The 12,548-nt window shown below is 40.6% G+C and overlaps 1 protein-coding gene across 9 annotated transcripts in view; it reads left to right on the top strand.

Moving 5' to 3' along the window:
• The window catches only part of Lrmda (leucine rich melanocyte differentiation associated), a 1,035,474-nt gene that overhangs the window by 895,260 nt on the left and 127,666 nt on the right, over positions 1-12,548 (top strand). For 2 of the 9 annotated variants that reach the window (XR_009591436.1, XR_009591437.1), the window contains one exon: positions 7,242-7,321. The exons of the other annotated variants lie outside the window; for them this stretch is intronic. The gene's annotated coding sequence lies outside the window, so the exon portion shown is untranslated. The remainder of the gene's footprint in view (positions 1-7,241; positions 7,322-12,548) is intronic. 9 annotated transcript variants of the gene reach the window in all.

Raw genomic sequence — 12,548 nt, forward strand, 5'->3', positions numbered from 1 at the left:
CTTTCCTTTTAGAAGCTGTGTAATACTCTATAACTTATATGTGCCACATTTTGTTTGTTCCCCTAGCTCCTGGCGTCAGCTTGAATTGTTCTCAGATTGGCTTGTATATGTAATGCTGCCATGAGATGGTTGAGCAGATGCTAAATTGAGGCCTTCCTTTTCTTTTGAGAACATACAGTGAATGGGAATTGTTGTAGGACATGGTAGTTCTATTATTTTCTTTGTTGTTAAATTTCTGTACTGACTTCCGCGGTGGCTATACTGTTTTATAAAAATGCACAGGGCTCTCTGATTTCTCTACAGAACCCTATCCATGCATATTTCCTGAGCATTTTTTCTTGTTTGTTTTCAATTAACAAGATCCATAAATAGATTTGCATTTTCTTATTGATTTTCTTATTGGTTTGCATTTTCTTATTGATCAGTGAAAGCAAGGATTATTTTCTATGCATATTATCATTTGTGTATCTTCTTTAAGAACCATGTCTGTGAGTCAGGGGTCATACCTAAATCATTAAAGTGCTTCCCTTGCAAACATGAAGACCTTTGTACCATCCCCAGAACACATGTGAAAATGGATAGACAACTTCAATGATGGTACAACTTTGTAATCCCAGCTTTAGGAAGGCAAAATCCAGCAATCTCTTGGATTTGCTGGCCAGTCAAATCCTACTTAGTGAGTTTCAGGCCAAAGAGAGACCCTGCCTCAAACAAATAGACCACAAAGTTTGGTAGATAGAGAGATGGCTCTGTGGTTAAGAATACTCACTGTTCTTCCGGAGGACCCAAAGTTAGTTCCCAGACCTGTATTGTATGGCTCACAACTACCTTGAACTCCAGCTTCAGGGCATCCAACAGCCATCTTTTATCCCCCATAAGCACTGGTACACACTTGACAGAAACATACACATGAAGATAAATTAAAAATATTATAAATACATATTTTTAAAAAGTATATTATAGCTGAGCTACAAGTGACTAGTTACCCCCTGACCTATGTATACGCATGCATGCACACATACAAGCACACACATGCAACCTTTGTGAATTTACACCTTGGAACGATGCCTCTGAGAAAGGTTCAGTGTAGGAAGACAGTCTTCATGGTTGCAGAGAGATAATGTAGGAAGTTTACCCATGGATGAAATTCTTCAGGTATACAATAAATACTATTGCATGGGGCAGTGGTTTTTGGAAGAAGCCAGGAATCCAGTTGGAGCCTGGATTAAAGGTGAAGCAGAATGAAAGACAAAGGTACCCCACCTCAGATGGATAACAGTGCTGTGGCCTACATGAAGTCAGTATACACCAGAGCAGCCATCGTGATTTATAAGATATCAGCATGCTTCCAGGGCAGCTCCACCTAGACTCCCAGCTCCCCTCCACTCCCATGCATGCTTCGCTCTTCTTGTGAGACTTTCAAACTATCAACATGATCCTTAGTCCCACAGCTAAGAATCACTACTGAAGACAGGGGAACAGGCGACTCTGGAGCTGAACACTCATCCTGATCAGTGACCAGTCAACGATCCCACTGATTGTTAAGTTCTTTACATATCACCCTTGGGTGATAACCCTGTTTTTCAACACATATACCAGTATAGGAAATGTTTTAGGAGCTGTGGAAGGGGTTCACTAGAATTGGTAGGTATCCTTGGAGTCATGTTTTAAACTAAGTAGAGAAAATTCATGATCTTGGTGCCCAAAACAAAACAAAACAAAAAAACCAACCAAACAAAAACCATCAGAAATGTTCAATAAATGATAACCAGAAGACAGGAGTTAGCATCCATCTTATAATAACTACAGTTGTTGGTAAATTTTTTAATGACGAGGAAGAGGTATACATACATCCATGCTACAATGGCCTCAGCATCTGCAGAATCTAAGTAACATTCCCAGAAGTTGGGGGCAGAGTGGAAAGGAAGGAGCGTTTTTCTTTCCTCAGAGCAATTTAAGCTAATTCCAGAGAAAGTGACTACAAGTAGGGACACTGGGGTCCACTATGGTCATTGGTGCCTTTTCCATGGTGGACAGCTTTTGGGTTAACCACGCTTTAGTTTGGGCTTGCCGATGGCAGTGCTGATGACTGTATGATAAGCAAGGCTATCCTATTACCTATTTGATTGGCAGTTCTCTTTCCATGTTCCCATTGGTGGCTTATGGTAATAAAGACCAAACTGCAATTTTTTTAACCTGCCAACATTCATCATCAATATAGTCTGATACATATAGTTGCGCTTGGCAGAATCCACACTTAGGGAAGAAAGCCATGCAAATTAAGCTAAGGTTTAGGCTAATTTTGTGTAGTGAAAATGATCCTTCCTTGGTGACCTTATTCATCAGGAAATAAAACAACCAGGAAGCTACTCATGCAAGCCACTCTTCATTTAATCAAAATAATAAAGGTCTTCAGATCAACCCATCTCCTGAGTCTCATTGTTCACATCTTTTATGATCATAAAAAGCCTTTTCTGTTAATGGATTCGTGTGTTCATGTTTCTGTGTGCACATGTGCTCACACATGAGAGTGCACATTCACATATGTGGGCTCGAGTTAATACCGAGTATCTTTCTCAACCATTCTTCATTTTGCCTTTCGGGACAGGGTTTCTCACTTGGTCTGGCACTTGCCAAGTAGACTATTATGGCTGGCCAGTGAGACCTAGCAATCCTTCAGTCTCTGCCTCCCCAGGGCTAGCTTTACAGGTCTGCTTCATGCCCACGTTTTTTGATGGGTGCAATCAAAATTTTATACATATCTATTATGGATATTTGAAATAAGACTGAATAAATAGGAGTATAGAGTTCTGTAGAAATTTTGAGAATTGTTATATGTGGCTAAATTGAGCTGGTTAATAAGTACATCACCTCACATGCTTGGGTGTTCTGTGAGAATGAATAAAAATTACATTCTTAATGATTTCCAAGAAAACAATATATCATTGTTAAGTACAGCCACCAAATTGTGCAGTGGATATTTTGACTTACCCTTTGTCTACCTAAAATTAGTGTTCTCCTAACTATATCCTCGAACCCATTCCTGCTGCCAAACACACTAGCGCCAGGTCACGTCACTGTACTCACTGCTGCTATGAGGTGATCTTTCAGATCCTATATCGCAGTGAGATCATGTGGTACTTGTCATTCAGTGCCTGGTGTTCACTTACTGTAATGTCCTACAGGTTTGTCTTCTGGTATTACAAATGAAAGCGAGTTCCCTCTTTTAATTATGGCGAAACAGTAGTAGCCTTTTATGTACAATGCCACATTCTCATCATCTGTTCATCTGTTCATGGACACTTAGGCTGCTCCCATATTTAGATTTGTGGAAATAATATAGCACTGACCATGGAAATGCATATATATTTATATAAATATATATTTATACATAATATACAGTGGTATTGCTAGAATATATGTACATATATGTATATATGTGACTATATATACATTTAGAGATATATGTATATATGAATATGTATATATGTATACACATATATGTATATGTTTATATAAGTATGTACTCACACATATGTACATATTCATGTATAAATTTATTTTTATGATATTAATATATTACATATAGTTTTTAAAGTTTTAAGATATATGATAGTAGGTTTTTTTCTTTTTTTAATGAACTTAACACAAGTTTAGACATTGCTGGAAAGAGGAATCTCAACTGAGAAATTGCCTTTATCTGGTTGCCCTCTGGGTATACCTATGAGACATTTTCTTGATTGCTGATTGATATAGGAGGATCCAGGCTGCTACAGGCGGTCCCATCCCTGGACAAATATACCTGAGCTATGTGTACAAGGAGATGAGCGAGCAAAGGGCAGGGAGTCAGCAAACAGCACTCCTGTAGAGTCAGGCGCTACGATAGTCAGTTCCTGCCTCTAGGTTCCTGTCTTGAGTTCCTGTTCATCACTTCTCTCAGTGATGAACTATTGCCTGGAAGTATAAGATGAAATAAACCTTTTCTTCCCCAAGTTACTCTTGACCATGGTGTTTATCATAGCAACAGAACTCAAAAGAAAGCAATGGTATTACTGGATAACATAGTAATTATAATTTTTTGGAGGAAATGCTATTTTTCATAACAGCTATGCCTATTTATACTCCCTCCCTGCCAAATCAATATAAAATTAAACTTTCTCTATATCCTTACTATATCCTACATTTCCATTTTTCTAAGAGCTATTTCAGAAGGTATAAGATAGTATCTTCTTGTAAATTTTTCTGATAATTACTAATGTTGAACATTGTTCATGTACATATAGTGTTTTCCTCTTAGAAATATCTGTTCAGATATAACTCGCGTGTGTGTTGTATGTGTGTACATTTCATGTGTGTATGTATGTGGAAATGTATGCCTGAGGTTGCACATGTATCTAAGTGAAGGCCAGAGGCCGTCATCTGGTGTCTTCCTCAATCATTTACCGCAGTATTTTTTTTTTTTGGGTCAGAGTATCTTGTATAATCTGACATGCCATCATTTGATTAGGCAGGCTAGCCTACAAGTCCCAGCAATCAGTCCTGTATGAACTGAGCTATCTCCCAGTCCACTTTATCCTTTTTAATTGGGTTGTTTTCTTACTATTGGATTATTGAGTCCTTATATATCTAAGACACTGAAGCATTATTATTTGTGTGGTGAAGCAGCATTTCCTCAAATTGCATGGGCTGTTTTCTCTGTTTCCTTTCCCATGCAGAATTCTGGTCTGATGGAGCCTCATTAGCCATTGTCATCTGTACTCTTTTTTTTTTTATTAATTACACTTTATTCATTTTGTATCCCCCATAAGCCCCTCTCTCCTCCCCTCCCAGTCCTACCCTCCCCCCCCTTTCTGCATGCATGCCCCTCCCATGTCCACTGATTGGTGAGGTCCTCCTCTCCTTCTTTCTGATCTTAGTCTATCAGTTCTCATCAGAAGTGGCTGCATTGCCAGGGTTCTAGGTTATCTCCATGAATAGTCCTTGGTTGGCGTATGAGTCTCTGGGACGTTCCCTGTGTTCAAATTTTCTTGTTCAGTTGCTCTCCTTGTGGAGTTCCTGTCCTCTCCAGCTCTTACTATTTCCCACTTCTTACATAAAATTCCATTCACTCTGCCTGTCAGTTGGCCATCAGGCTCAGCATCTGCTTTCACAGTCTGCATGGCAGAGGCTTTCAGAGGCCCTCTGTGGCAGGTTCTGAGGTTGTTTCTTTCCTGTTTTCTTTTTCTTCTGATGTCCATCCTCTTTGCCTTTCAGGATGGGGATTGAACATTTTAGTTAGGGTCCTCTCTTTTGCTTAGTATGTTTAGACGTACAGATTTTAGTGGGTTTATTCTATGTTGTATGTTTATATGAGTGAGTATATACCGTGTGTGTCTTTTTGCTTCTGGGACAACTCACTTTTAATCCTGACCAAAGCAAGGAGTTCCAACCCACCTCAATGCTTTCTTCTAGAAGTTTCAGAGTTTCAGATCTTATGCTTAAGTCTTTAATCCAGCTTGATTTTGATTTTTAAATATTGTGTGATCTAAAGGTCTAATTTAATTATTCTGCACGTGTATAATTAGCTTTCCTGAAATCATTCATTGAAGATGCAATTCTTCTTTGATTGTATGTTCTTGGCACCTGGGTAAAAAGTCAATAGACTAAAAATGTGTGGATTTATTTCTGGATCTTTAAATTTGTATCAGTAGTCCATGGCTTTCTCTTTTCTCCTTTGATAGTTATTTAACAGACAGAATCTTGCTATGTTGCCAGGGCTGGCCTCAAACTTATGATGTCTCACCCTCCCTAGTACCTAAAATTGCCAAGTATATACCACTGCACTGGATTTAGTTCATATTCATTGATTATTCTCAGTGTTAGTGGGACAGAAGGCCAAGGAGGCTGCTCCCTCACACAACACACTTGCCAGTGCTAGTCTAATTCGGAAAAACTCATTGAACGTTACTAGGGAAAATATAACAGCAAGAAAGTGTTTCCTTTCAACTAAGATCGGTGTCTTGGAAAGTGAATTTTCAATACTGCCATAAAATAGAAATGGAAAATAGAAGAGACAACTATATAGACCAATGAGCAACTCCCATCAATGCCCTGGCCTCTTTGCCTTCAGAAAGCTGAAGAAAGTCAGACTAGTACATGGTCAGTACAGGAGTGTTTCATGTGGCCAGGGACATGACTCAGCAGGTATAAGTGTTTGCTGTGCAATCTTCACAGCTGGATTTTTTATGCATGGGACATATATAAAAAGCTGGATGTGGTGTGAAGCTTCTGAAATCCCCACATTCCCATGATGAGATGCAAGACAGATACATGGGCTGGCTAGTCTGGAGTATGTAAGCCCAGCAAAAACAGCAAGCAAGACTTTTCCTTAACAGGTTTGGGGGAAGGGACTATCTCCTGAAAGTTGTCTTCTGATTGCCACGTGTGTGAGCCTACCAGTTTGAGCACATGTGCACAAATACATAATTGAATATGAACCCTTCATGTCTCTTATCTTTTCTGAGGGATAGCATTCTTCTGCTTAACAAGGATATATATATATTTTTCAAGCTGTAGTAAAATAATGTGCCACAAAGGTGAAGATTAGCCTTATGGAGAGTCTTCTGGGCACCGTGGTAAGAAGGATGTCTTTCTGAGAGAAAACAACAACAACAACAACAACAAAAAAAAAATAACTGGACAGGGCTTATTAACTCTAGAGTTACGTGAAGACCAGTGTTAATTCTCCATGTATTAATCAGTTAGTCAGTTTCCTGTCACTGTGATGAAACATCTGATATAACCAGCCAGAGTCAGTTTTCTGATATCAAAGCTGGTTCTGTGACAGAAACTCACTTCTGAAGTTAATTCCGGGGGTTGCTCTTCACCAAAATCTTCGAGGAGAATGCCTACCACTAGTGCAGCTACTATTACCCCACTGCTCTATTGTTAGGATTCATTTTAGGAAGAGTGGCATCATTGTCTGCCCTCCTTGTAGCTGACTGTGGGAACATGTGTCCAGACATGCTTTGGCCAATAGGAAATAAAACTCAGTCTCCCCAGGGGATTTCACCCATTGTCATGTCCTGTGAGGCATTTGCCACACATGACACACGAACTCAAATTCACATCATGCTATGAAAGAGATAGGATTTTTGTTTTCTTTTGTGCTTTCTTTCAGGCTTTTTTCCAAAAGCATTAGAGAAATTAAAGCAGAAAAATTTTGAGGTCTACACATAGTATTTCTAAACTCCCCATTACAGGTGGCATTTTACCTTGAAAGGGCAAATGGATCCATGTGGCAGGGATTGAATAAGGCACCATAGAAGACCAGGAGGAGAGGGTGAGTGAAATCATCTCTGGTATGAAGTGTGGCCGACCTGAACGGATCCAGCTGCATTTCATGTCCACACCAGCTCTGAGCTCTCAGCACGTGTGTTCAGTTTGCTGCTCCAGGGTCTTCCCGGCTGTGTCTTACAATGGTCTTCTTACTGCTGCATTCCCATATGCTGCTTATCCTTGGGCACACAGTCCCCCGTCTAGGTTAGAATTTCCACCATCGTTTATTTAACAGACAAATGAAGTTCTTGCCCTTCAGACCAAGCAACATGGGTGATCTATATGGGAATGAAATACAAAGCTGTCTCTCAGAGGGCAGCATTGGCTTCACTTACATGTCACAAATGTTGTCACCTCATAATGCTGACAATAGTCACTGATGAGTACATTGGAGTCCATTCCCCAAAGCACATTGTCTTCATACCACATGAATTAGAGCCATTTGTGTTTCCTGGAAGCTGCATTGTTCTCCACTTTCCTCTTGTGTGCCTTCATTGGATTCCAGTGTTGTTTCTCCTTAATTTAATACTGACATTAGATGATTCTAGCCAGATCATCAGATTCTTTTGAGAAGTGTCTTTGTAAGGTTGAAATTCTATCTGGTCTCAAGTAGTCGATTGTTTATCAGATGTATGGATATTTTACAACAGTTAATAATCAGAAAAGATAGGGTGGCTGGAGAGAAGGCTCTGTGGTTTAGAGTGCTCTTGCAAAAGACCTAGGTTTGGTTCTTAGCACCAAAGCACCCCAGGTGGCTCACAACCATCTATAATTCTAGTTCCAGAAGATCCTACCCACTTTTTCTGGCCCCTGTGAGAATTGAGCACACCCATGGGGCACATATATAAATGCAGGCAAAACAGCTCTACACATAAAAATAAATAATTCTTTAAAAATAGAAAAAGAACAGTCACATCAAGCATGAGAAGACATAATGACTAGAAATGAGTTACTGGTAATATATTATAAACCATCTAACTAGATTGATACCAGAAAAGAATATTATTTTGGGGAATGCCTAATTCTAAAATCCTTTGTAAAAAGAGAAGGTGGGAATTAAATTATCAATATGGAATTGACATGTCTGTTGCAAGTTTTAAAATTCTATCATGGACTGTGTTTTTTTACTTTGAAATCCGGATAATTTCTGACTGGGGAGGTTGGCTGGAGGCCACGATGTTTCTAGAGAGAGGGGTGGTATTCCTGTGACTTGATGATCACATCCTCCCACTCAGGTTGTCTGATGGCCTCTGATTGAGGAATGACTGGGTAGTACTTAAGGATGCATAGACTAATAGCCCTGCTAAACCGAGAGCCTACAAGAACTGCATACTCAGCCTGCTCACTTCTCCAGCACATTTAAGATCAAGTTGTCTTGCTTTAAAGAGCAGAATAGAAAAGAGAAACTGTCCCAGATGACTAGAGCCAAAAAACCGCAAGTGCAGTATGGCAGACTTTGGGGGTGGGGGTGTAGCAGAAGGAATGTCTCTTATTTCCCTGCTGGGCCTGTTGGTTCTCACATAATTAACTGCAGGAAGACATTTGAAAAGTGGCCTGGCCAGAAGGTCTGTGAGCATCAGGAGTCACGAGTCTGATGGAGGAGAGTAGAGAGGGGGAGAGGAAGACAGTGAGTGGGATGGCATCGTTCTTTCCCTGTGACATGGACTCACATGCTCCTACCCGGCACGTTTCTCTTGGTCCCTGCTGAACCCGAAAGAGCATCCACCACCACAACCTCTTTTAATACTTCCGAACTAGCAAGATGTCAGGGACCTGGAAGGAATTCAGGGACAAGCCAAGGAAATGATTAAAGAGCTAAAGAAGCCACAGATAAAGTGGGTGTCTCCTCTGGGCACCTTGAGTACTGCCGTGTCAGACAGTCGAGTAACTAGATAAGTGGTGTTTTGCCCAGGGCAGATGGGAAGGTATGGGGCAACATGTCTCTATGATAGTTGCCAACAGCCAATAAATTTTTGTGTCTTTTTCCCTCCAAGTGGACTGTCAGTAAATATTTTTTAAAAAGTTTTATTGAACACAGTGACCTCAAATTTATTTGCACTTTTTTTTTTTCAATGAGACTCTGAGTAATTGCAGACTCTGGTCGCTGTAGGCTCCTGTGAGTTTCAAAACAGCCTCTGCTACTTTCCCGTCCATTCTACCCAGGGAAACAGCCTCCCGTCTTTGTTGCCAACTCTGTCTGGAGACTAACAGGGTGAGATTGAGAAACCGCCTCATTGGACACACGTCACCTCTCATGCTCGTTTCTGGCTTCCTTTGGGTGTGTGAGCAGACTCATTTTATTAAACCATTTTTCAGGGGACAGATGGGAAATCTGTCTTTCCCATTAGTCACCAGAAAGTGACCCCAGCAGCTGTGGAGGGAATTGGTCAAGCTGTTGCGACCAAGGAGGCCAGAGTGGAAAAAGACACCGAGCCTTGTCCCAGAATCCCAGGCATTCCCAGGAGTTCTAGGACCGCTGAAGCCTTGCCATTAGCTACCCCTTACTTGGCTCAGATCCTTTACCAGAGCCAAGGGTGAGGTACTGTATGTCCAGGCAAGGAAGTGGGAAAAGCACTGCTTACCATTTGGCATCCATGTTTAATTAGTTTCTTAACGTTGTGGGGAAAAACATGAAATAAACAAGGCCAACTGACCACTCTATAATTTGTTTCTGAAGCTTGGCTAGACATAAAAGTCTACCTTCCAAAACCACACAGCATAATTTATTTTACAAGTCCCTCTCGGCACCAGGTCCAGGCTAACCTTGAGTTGAGAGGCTGTGCCTTCTCTTCCTGGTGCTGGTGGTCACAGTGTGTCCTTTCTTGGCAGTGGCTATGGGCCCAGCAAAACAGGCCTATGAAAGGCAAGTGGATTAATCATTCTGAAGGCATGCTCAGCTGCAGCCCTTCCTCCGCAGGGTGCCTGAAAGCCAGCAAGAGGCCACCACAGCAATGCACAAGGGGACAGAAGATGTCTGAAGACACACATACAAAAAAGGGTGTAGGGATGGAAGGCTTTTATACAGTACACATTGGAGTTTTCATTAAACTGAAGAGTATATACCAAAAAAAATATATCGCCATTCCTGCAGCAGAAACTGTGACAAGTCCAACCTTTTTATTACAATCAGGTTTTCTCTAAATATATTATGCCCTGCAGGTCAAAATGATTTACTTCTCTATTTGAGGACATCTGAATTCTATTCTGCTGTTGCCAGTATGTTCTCAGCTGTGCCAAGACTGAGCAGGTCTGCGGTTCCTTTGTAACATCAAAACGGAGGCATTTATCATAGAGATTTATCGTGGGACAGCCTGCCAGATGGTTTGGGTATTTTAAAGGTGAACTGCTCGGGCCTTGATTAGCTCACGCAGACTTCTAGTTAAGACAACTCTATCAGCTGCACGCTGGAGAGATGCCGCCTTCTCCCTCCTCTGCACACCCTCCCTCTGTTCTAGAAAGGCAGAAATATTAATGTAATGGCAGATGTGGCATAGATTGTCATTTCAGGAAGGAAACCAAGCCATAACCAATCCCACTGATTGCATTCTAATTATAATGTGACCTCCTGTTGCTTTGCATAGAGGCAGCATTCATTTCAGGACCCCACTGTAGAACTTGCCGAGTCAACGACCCTCAAAGGGGCAATTGTAAGATTTAAGCTTGGATTTTTTTTTCCCCTGCCAGGCCTCTGCTGATTGGGCCAGCAAGAATGCATTTGATTATATAGACTGAACTTATTGGGAACAGAACCTTTGTGCTTTGAAATGCTTCTCATTCAAATTACATTCAGACATTCAATCAACATTGATTGTGATATAGATTGGCAATGGGGGATGCCTTGGGTTTTCGGTCTAGCGGGAAATTTTCTCAGTGCTGCATTAGATAACTGAAATTAGGGGGAAGGGTCAAGCAGTGTTTCCATGACCTCAAGCTTGAGTTTCTCATCAGAGGAGGATTTCTCTGGGGACCCAAAGGGTGTCCCATTCCCAGCCAACCAGTGTCCTAAGATCATGGTTTTCCTTGGAAACTTAGGGCCTGTGAGTATTCCAAATTTAATTAACCCCCAAGAGCCTTGGAATGTGTGTGTGTGTGTGTGTGTGTGTGTGTGTGTGTATGTATTGAAGTTCCTGTTAAATAAGCAGGTCCTTGACTTTGCACATAAAAAGCTAGGCGAATCCGTTTTAGATTTCTTGTGTGAGATCTCAAAGGAAGCAAGCACAAGGCCAGGGCCTAGGGAAAGAAGTTCTAGTTACAGCTGCTATCAGTGTGATACAGACCAACACTCAATTTCCTTATGTGCAAGATGAAATAATAGGTGGTCTCAAGGTTCAATTTGTGATGTATATGATTTAAACATATATGTAGAATTAAAGTATTATTACTGTTTATAAGTTTTTCTCTCTCTAGAAATATATAAATACACTTATATATAAACTTATAAACAGTAATAATACTTTAATGTATGTATTTAACTATATATACATATATGCATTTAAGCATACTTGTATATACATATACATACATACATACATACACACACACACACACACATACACACACACACATATATGCCTACAGTTAGCCATTTCACTCTTTTATTTCCTCTGGGAAATTCCTTTTGAGACCAGTATCTCAAGTGGTTGTCTCTTTAGCAGCCATCATAACTGAAGGAATTTCTCTGTGTCCCTCTGTATACCATTAGCCTAGAAGGCAGACTGGAATCCTCAAAGGACTAGGGAACTCACTAGGGAATCCTTATTGCACCCTGATAAAAAGAGCTAAGCATAGCTCTGTTTTTTATTATTATTTACCACATGTCATTAGCTGTCATGTGTATAGAGATGCTCCTTAAAGACGCATCTGTATACAGATTCTGGATACTGTACCATTCCTAACATTCATCATTTCCAAGTATGTGGTCACCTTGAGTGCTATTCTAGGGTCTCAAATTTATTGTTCTTTTCTTCCACCAAAACAGCATCAATGTGGAGCATCAATCTCTCCTCCACTCCCCATCTTATAAATATGTCTCTGGCTCTAGCTATCCAAGTTCAAGCCCTTGGAATTTTCTTTTGCACCACAGCCCCCACATGACTGCTCACATAAAACTAGTTTCTAAGTCCACTGAGCACACATTTGAAAATTCCCATTCTTCTAAAGTTCCTTCATTGTCTTTGGGTTTCATTGTTTTCTTCCTGGATACCCTTCTTTAATTGACTCTTCTTGGTTGA

Source organism: Meriones unguiculatus, chromosome 4 (assembly GCF_030254825.1).
Source record: "Meriones unguiculatus strain TT.TT164.6M chromosome 4, Bangor_MerUng_6.1, whole genome shotgun sequence".
Lineage (NCBI taxonomy): Eukaryota > Metazoa > Chordata > Mammalia > Rodentia > Muridae > Meriones > Meriones unguiculatus.